General features: G+C 41.0%; 1 pseudogene; it reads right to left on the bottom strand.

Moving 5' to 3' along the window:
* Window positions 1-6,332: 6,332 nt before the first annotated feature.
* Window positions 6,333-7,105, bottom strand: LOC101584164 (annotated as a pseudogene).
* Window positions 7,106-8,504: the final 1,399 nt, after the last annotated feature.

The following is an 8,504-nucleotide window of genomic DNA, read 5'->3' as shown; positions in this document are numbered from 1 at the left end:
CCACGTACAAGACCAGTTGCAGACTCTGTAAAGGAATTAGGTAGGTGAATGTCAGATTTTACCCCCACCCTGCTTTTGAATTTACCCTTAGATCCATAAATCTAGACCAGAAGATAGAAATCTTTTAACACACTCGTTCTTTCAAGTTCTTCACTTCTAGAGGACTGAGAATGGATTTACTTGACTGTTTTGGACCTAATGTCCAAGGATTCTAGAGCTTCCAAGGGATTAAGAGATCAATAGGATTTTTTTCCTTTAGGATAGGAACAATATGTTTATGCCCTGTCACCTACAGTAAGATTGGGTACATGGCAATTTTGTAAATGTTGGTTGATGAACCAATAAATGGTCTTCCAGGGATTTCAACTGTCTGATAAAACAGCATGGAGGTTGAATGATAGGTGGGAGAATAGAAAAATCTAGATAGCAGTTGCTAGGTGCTACAGGTACCCTGCAAGATGCCTGCCTAGTATGGATCCATACCAGAAAGCCTGGGCTCCACCAGAGAGACACCCTCTGCTCTCTCCTTCCCTGATCAGATGCCATTTCACCATCTGACTGCATCAGGATGTGAGAAAAGAAATATTTTTCCTGAAGCCATTTTTAGTAGAAGAAAGAGCACAGAGTCATTCTGCCAGTTGCTGCTGCCTTTTCAATTTAAACAAGAAAGACTCAAGAATGATCAAGCTATTAGTGTAAAAAGAAATCAATGTAAAATGCACTGATGAGAACACAGAAGTTTGGTCTCTTGAAACTGTATTTTGGGTGACATTCAAAACTGGTTCATGTTCTCTGCACAGGTTGGGATATTTTATTGTCCATTTTAGTACTCTTCTCTTATTTTTGACCATAAGATTGTACTGAGAAATCTACTGCTAGTTAAAAATTTAGAAAATAAATCTAATCTTCCCTGAAAACGAATTTTGAATATAAAATAAGACATGACAGGGTGTCTTTTCCCCTGTAGTTGCCTAAGAAATTTTGCTTTGTTATTTATAGATTTTATAACCTGTGATTCATGTTCAAAGAGAAAGCAGCAGCCCACCAGGGACTTGCTCCCATGAAAAGTGCACTTATTACATTAACTCAATTAGATTCACATTAGAATCTGTCCTCCACTTGGAAGAAACGGAATAATAGCACATTAAATCACTGCTATTTGAGATCCTCAGCAGAACTCTGGTTTTCAAAATGACTCTTGGGAAAAGGAGGAGCAGTTCAAATCCTACAAATTAGGGAAAAAAGAAAAAGGAAAAAGAAAAGAAAAGATCTCTGTAATTTATCAAATGTAGTGATATATCCAGATTACTATAAGCAATAGAAACAGTTACTAACTTGTTTGGGACAAGGAGAACAAGGTGGGAAATGACTTACAATTCTTGAGTTAGTTGGCAAGAGCCTCAATATGTTGAGAGTAATGATTCTGAATCATTAAATTATTTTTTTCTGTTCATTCATTTCCCTTGAAATGCAGTACTATTGTTAATATATAATATACTTACCCATGGCAAGTACCAAGAAATTAATTTGGAGAGCCATGTTAAGGACTTATCCTTTACATATATGTATACATTTGTATGTATTTATGCATTTTTCTTATCTTACTGTCTTCCCTACACACTGTGAGGAAAAACTATCTTGGGGAATCTTAGTAGTGCATTCACGTATACGTGGAAGGCAGCAGTTGTAATTCAATTCAAGTTTTGTTGTCTTATCCTTAGGAAATTTCTGGAAGAATTCAATGTGCAAACCTTGAGTAAGAAGGAATTGCTAAGTCAGAAATAAATGACTACAATGAAACCACTCTACTGATGAACTCTTTCTGTATAGCTTTCTGAATAAAAATAAGAACGCAGCATTAATGTATCTGTCTTGCATTTCTCCACAAGTTAAAATTCCTCTTCTCTCTCAGAAGATCTAAAAATTCTCCAAGCCTGCCACCTAAATCCAGTTCTGATTGAAATGAGTGTAAGCCAACTTTGAGGTAGCTCTGTCCAGGGCTGTGACGAGAAGGAAGTGATCACGTTTTACTTATGTGAAAATAGAGACTTTTGATTTGGCAGGGATAGTGATTGCCATGGACTGAAGCAAATGCTCCAAAATGATCCACTGAAGTCTTAACCCCTGCTACCTGTGACCGTGACCTTATTTGGAAAGCATCATTGTAATTAGTTAAGGTGAGGTTGTGCTGAGTTAGATTAGGTGCCTCATCCAATATGATGGTGTTGTTACAAAAGAGAAGAGAACAACACAGAGAACATGTGTGGCATGTGATGATGAGGCCAGAGGTCAGGGTTATGCCGTCACAAGCCAGCCACCTAGGCTTACAGAGTCTAAAAGAGAGGGTGCTTCAAAGGCAGAGAGGTCCTCTAACACCTGGATTTCAGACTCCAGAAATATGAGCCAATGCATTTCTGTTGTTTGAAGCCATGTCATTTGTGATACATTGTTATCCATGGGACTAGGAAACTAACACAGTGATTGTAATAATGATACAAATATCAACCACTAACCCCAATAGTGTTTTCTATGTGCCAGTAACAATTCCAAGTGCTTTTTATGTGTATTAGCTCATTGGTTTTATGGTGACATGTTATACACCAGGAAGCAAGCAAAGAAAGCAGAGGAAAGCCTGGATGAATTGAGCAATGGAGAAATTCATTTTCATTTAAGCAAAACAAACCACTTGAGCTGATGTCAAGAGTAGACATTTTCCCACCCGAAGCTTTCTGGATGTAGTGTTAGGTAGGGTGCCAGGAGACATGGTATCTGGCTTGACTTTGTCGCATCTGCCCTGTAGAGTAGCTTCAGTCTCTGTTGTCTGCAAAATGAAGGAGTTTGGATGACCACAGAAGTGAGGATCCCAATGGAAACTTCTGGTTCCAGAGATGGAATAGGAAGGGAGTGGTAACTAGCTAGGCTGAGATGTGTCCTGAAGTCAGAGTTTTACCCTTCCACAAGCTGTCTGTGCAAATCCTCATGACACCAGTTTTCTGCTTGAGCTCATGGGCAAGTGCCCAGAGGTGGCTCTAGTCATCTCTTCCCAGGCCAGGCCTGTAGTACTAACAGGATGGTGGGGCTGGTGGGGATGGTGACCCTGCACTGAACCCATGTAGGTGGTTCCCTTCACCCCAGGCCCATGGACCACAGGGGCAGGAAGCTTCTCTATTTGCTGGAGGAGGACCTGTGTGACCTAGGGGCAGCAAGCACAGAAAGCTAAATGGTAACTCTCACCCGATACCCCAGCCACATGCTGTTGCAATGTGGAAAATGCTAGAAAGCCTCAACTTCACTGCCACTGGCTAGGCTGCAATGCCAGCCTCTGTCTGCAGTCCCACTCCTGAGTCATCTGACCACTAGCATGGACATGGCTAATGCCTAAGTAGCTCCATGCATCTGCTTTGTACTTCGCCTCTGTGGTCAGAGTGTGCAAAACCAATCTGGAGGTCAAGGGTGTGGGGGGGTAACCAGACATACATAGACAGATTGTATGGGGCAAAGCTCATTGGCTGAAATCAACTCATTTAACTAGGAAAATAACTGTTAGAGCTCCCTACACAAGAGTAGAGTCTCAGACTCAGTTCTCTTTGTCCATCCTATTCTCTTGCCTGGCTATTAAGAAAACTGAGTTGTATTTCCACAACACTTCTGCTCTGGCTTCCAGAGAGGCTAGAAATCACATCATGTGGGCTGGAAAGTCCTATGTTAGAATCTAAGCTTTAGCACCTACAAGGTCTAGGACCCTGGAAAGTTACTTAGCATCTCTGAGCATCAGTTTCTTCATCTGTAAAATGGGGGAGAGCTGTAAAAACTTTGTCCTCCCAAAAGCCACATGTTGATGTTCTAATCCTCAAGGTAATCTTATTTGGAAATAGTGTTGTTGCAGATGAAATTGGCTAAAATGAGTTCCTACTGAAGTAGGGCAGATCCCTAGTCCAAATGATGTCCTTCTATAAAGAACACCATATGAAGAGAAGAATAATATCTGCATAAATGAAAGCAAAGCAAAGAGAAACAGGGAGAAGAAAGGCATAACAAGCCAGAGAGTGACCTAAAACAGAGCCTTTTCTCTCAGTCCTCAGGAGTAATCAACGCTGCAAACCCCTGGACTTGGATGTCCAGGCTCCAAAACCGTAAAGCAATAAATTTCTGTCACTAAACCTTTTAGCTTTTGTATTTTGTTATTGCAGCCCCATCAAACTAAGGAACTAATATCAGATTGTCTGTTTCCAAGTTATTTTCCTTAGAGAATTAAAGCAAGAATTCTTTATCTGTGGGCTCATGTTGCCTGAGCATGGATTGATCACATAACTGTTTTTTTGTTTTGTTTTGTTTTGTTTTTTTGAAACAGTTCTTTCTCTTAAGTTTGATTTCATTAGGTGGCACCTACTGGCTCAAATGACTGGTTAGTTGAGCCTTGTACAGAAGCTCAGTAAAGAATACTGTCCTCTCATTCATTTTATTTAAAAATATAGAACATTCGCAATGCTTTCTAGTAGTATAGAAACAACATACAATTGAAAGCTATTCTTACCATTGTGACGGTGTTGGTGGTTCATAGAATGCAAGGCTACTAAATGAGCTACAAGCTCCTTCTCTCGGATCTTGCAGGCACAAATCCCACATTTAGGCCAAAACAGGTTGTTTCTCAGTATTGTTGTTGATACACTACACAGATCTGGCTTTTCAAGTACTTTTGTTGTTTATTTTTTAGAGAATTTACTTACATTCACTAAATCAAAACTTAAATTTTAAAAAGAAGAAAAACATAAAAACGATCTCCCTTTATTGCTTCTCAGAAGCAACTAATTTTGCTATATTTCCTTGCAGTCTTCTTTATTCTTTCTTTACATAATTGGCTGCATTCTCTTCATATCCTCAATGTCAGGTCTGTTTTCCAGGTAACACTGTGAGTATTTTCTACTTCATTCAAACACATCATGAGCTTAGCTTTCAATGCACACGTAATAGTCTATTTTACAGATTGATATTGTTTTTAGCTTCCTTTTACTGCATCTCTCACTTCCAAAATGCCTTCATTTTTGTATCTATCTTGGAGGCCATTTTTTTCCCCATTTATATCTTTCTCTCCTTTTCATCGTATTTCTTTTAATTTCTTTCTTTTTTTCCATGGTAAACAATTTATTTTTCTACCTCAGTGGCTTATAGGGAAAAAAAATAAAATGTCATTAGGGATCAGCACAGATGAACTATTTACAGAGATGGAGAAGATTCACAATGGCTGATAAGTTCACAAGGCAAGGATACTGGGCCAAGTTCACCAAGGCAAAGCAGTTCACAGCAAATCAAAATATGTAGTGGGGAGGAGCCACACACAGCTTTTGAAGAAAGAAAAAGAAAAGAAAGAAACATAAAAAAGCCTGTGGCAAAATAAAAGGAAACTAATCAATTATCACATCCAGCATCTGTAATGAGAAGAACCAAATCACATATGTGGGGTCTCAAGGACAATGATATTCAAATGTATGGATCTGCTCACATCAGATGCCTCAGATGGAAGCACATGTGCAACATCTCATAAACCACAAGAACAGACAGAGGTCCAACTGAGCCAAGAGGAGATATTTCAAAGAGAGGGAAGGTCAGGTCGTTAGCCAAGAAAGGAGATATTTCAAAGAGAGGGAAGGTCATCAATAAGGACAGGACAGAGATCCTTCTGGGGGTGGCACTGGGGCTGCCATCCCTGGGATGGGACTGATCAGGATGGGCCCTCAGTACCCAATGGTGCCATTAAGGAAGACAAGACCAGCACAGGCAGGGAGGTGAGGAAGCTGTTGAGGGATGGACCCAGTGTGGATGGGTGCCCATGCGTCCAGCACAGGGCAGGGCCTGGGTGACTCCACTGTGGATTCATAGGGGCAGATGTGCTTATTACGCCAATAGGCGCTAAAAGGCTGGCCCCAAACAACAAAGGCAATCAGGTAATGACTCTGCAGTCACTCTTCCAGATTATGCTTTTTCATAATTTTTCTAGAAGGGTCTAGTGTGAGTTCACTTTTGTGCTTGTCCACCAGGGGTGCTTCTGAAGTCACATAGCTGCAAACCCCTGGCCACCAGCACTTAAACGCTAACCCCATGAGGTGCCCAACAAGCCTGGTTGATCATTATTTTAAAAACTTGATACCATCTTCTTGGATTCCCCTGAGGAATCTCTATAAAGTCTGTGAGAAGCTCCCCTCAGCCTGGTGCACACAGGAAACAGAACAGGACAGGACTGGAGAATATTTTTTGCCTTTTAAATTGAGAGAGGCAATGAAATATTTTCCAAGAATTAAAACAGGAAAAGAGTACTCATTCAAACAGGCAGCTAGGACAGGGTTTCTCAGTGGGCCCAGACATCAGCTGGGGGAGGCCCATGTTGGGGCTGCGTCCTCTCTAGAAATGGTGGCAAACCCCAATTTGCTATGCTTCTCTTAAGAGCTAGTTGATAAAAAATTATGTTTTGGGAAATCGGCAAATAATCTGGGAACTGATAGCTATAACTAGGAGTGAATCCAGGGTAGCCCTGGCCATCAGTTGCCACAAAGCTGGGGCAGCCCAGCATCCCCATGCCAAGCATGAAGGCATCCATGGTGTAAGGCACCACCTAGGCCTGGCCTCTTGTTCCAGGTGGGAACATGACTTCCTTTGGCTGACCTTTCTTACATTCTACCATTTTATTATTGATTTCATGGAAATGAATTTCACAGACTTTCTCCACAACATCTTCATTCTCAAAAGTGACAAGGCCAAACCCCCGTGCCTGTTGGTGGTTTTATCAAACCAGCATCGCATCTTCCACCTTGTCAAAATGCTTAAAACATTGCTTTACATCTTTCACTACTGTGTTCGCAGATACTCTGCCTACAAATATTTTCTTTGTTCTTGTGACCATCTTGGGCTGCGCTCTACGAGGAAATGCAACTTTGGGGTCAATCGTCTGGAATCTAACGCATGATGGGGCTGACCTAGTTAGTACTTTATCTACACTTGCTGGATCTGCGAACGTGGTGAAACCGAAGCCTTTGGAGCGCTTCCTAGTGGGATCTCTCATGGCCATACATTCTCTACATTTGCCTCCATAGCGGAGACCCCTGCTCCCCATCCTCGACACATCGAGCCCCACAGTGGTCGGAGTGGAGCAGGGGCAGCTCCGAGCCCCAGATCTCTGCTCCCTCCTCCCAGTCCTCACCCTTCTCCCCGAGCGAGCGTGTCACATCTTTGCCTTGTATCACTTCTTCATTTGAAGTGTTTTGTCTTTTTTTTTTTTTTTTTTTTTTTTTTTTTTTTTTTTTTTTTTTTTTTTTTGAGTGTCGGGGGAGTTGTTTCTGTTTTTTTTTTTTTTTTTTTTTTTGCGGAACCGGGGATTGCGCTTGCCAGGCAAGTGCTTATTCTACTGAGCCATCTCCCCAGCCCCATTCTGCCTCTCACTTGATGTCCACAATAAACTCCTTGGATAAACAGAGAATATAGAAACTAAAACTAAAAGAAGGACCCCGAGCACCTAGCCCAGAAGCCTTAATTCAGTGTTCACACTAGATTGCACCACAGCAGATCCCTCCATATGATGGTTCTTAAGGAGCAACATTAATTTGGGAAAATAGCTTTTAATCATTTATTTTTATTATGTGGGTAATGTATTGCTCCCTTAATAATAAAAAAGTTGAAGATATAAGGAAAAACAGAATAATGAGGAGGGGAGGATGCCAAATTTAGGCAGAGGATCATAAGACTCTTATTTTGTCTTTCAAATCTTTTTGTTGTGGCTTTATATTAGGGACTTAACCCAGGTCTTTCCTTTTCTCTCTCCATCTACCTCTCTTTCTGAGACAGAGTCTCCTTTAGTTGTCAAGTTGCTTAGGCTCCTGCAGTCCTCCTGCGTAAGCTTCCCAGAGAGCTAGGTTTACAAGCACACACCACTGTGCCTAGCTGTGTTTCATATTTTAGAACTTGCCCTGAGCATTGCAATGGCCTCACGTATAACATATAATTCCCCACCAAGAGTTCTAATTGGCCACATTTTTTTAAAATAATAAAAAACAAATTTGCTAATGAATCTGTCATCTGTGACCTCCAGCTACATTAATTTCTCTCTCTAAAGAAACTAAGATCTCCCATCCCTTTAGCCTTGACTTTTCATGTTTAAAGAGTAGCTTTGTTCTGTAATGCAAGAAGTTTTCCCTTTGCTCAGGACCTCTAGGATCCCTAGACTTTGCCGGGAAATGTGAGAAGAATTGGGTCCATTTGTCTCTGAATTTCTTTTTCCTTTTATAAAAGATAAAGAAAGCAAGTGGAAAGTCTTAGTGCATGCATGTGCAAACATTAAGCCTTAACTGCTTCACTTCGATGTTTCATTTTATTGGGTTTTGAAAACATTTTTTCCTGTTCTCTTCCTCCTTCCCCTCCACCTCCTCTTCTTCTACTTCCATTTCCACTTCCTTTTATCCAGATCTCTCTCTCTCTCTCTCTCTCTCTCTCTCTCTCTCTCTCTCTCTCTCTCTCTC

The sequence above is a fragment of the Octodon degus genome, unplaced genomic scaffold, assembly GCF_000260255.1.
Source record: "Octodon degus isolate 3935 unplaced genomic scaffold, OctDeg1.0 scaffold00055, whole genome shotgun sequence".
Taxonomy (NCBI): Eukaryota; Metazoa; Chordata; class Mammalia; order Rodentia; family Octodontidae; genus Octodon; species Octodon degus.
This window is presented reverse-complemented; position numbering and strand designations above follow the sequence as displayed.